The following is a 279-nucleotide window of genomic DNA, read 5'->3' as shown; positions in this document are numbered from 1 at the left end:
GCTGACCAAAGTACCTTCAGCGCTTGGCTGCACACCATCTCGTAATGTTCAAACATTCCACACTCGTACTTGAACTCGTCAGCCGCCTCACTAACTTGAACCATGAACTCATTCTTGCACCATTTATCTTTTGTTTGAGATTTGACGTGCTTGGCTATGTACTTCCGTCGAGGTTTAACTTCTACCAAAATGTATGACCCACCCATGGCCAAAGAGCTTTTGTTTTGGTGTGCAAGAGGTACTCACCAGTCACCAGCGTCTCCATCTGGGCCCATTGAA

Source organism: Triticum dicoccoides, chromosome 4B (genome assembly GCF_002162155.2).
Source record: "Triticum dicoccoides isolate Atlit2015 ecotype Zavitan chromosome 4B, WEW_v2.0, whole genome shotgun sequence".
NCBI classification, from domain to species: domain Eukaryota; kingdom Viridiplantae; phylum Streptophyta; class Magnoliopsida; order Poales; family Poaceae; genus Triticum; species Triticum dicoccoides.
This window is presented reverse-complemented; position numbering follows the sequence as displayed.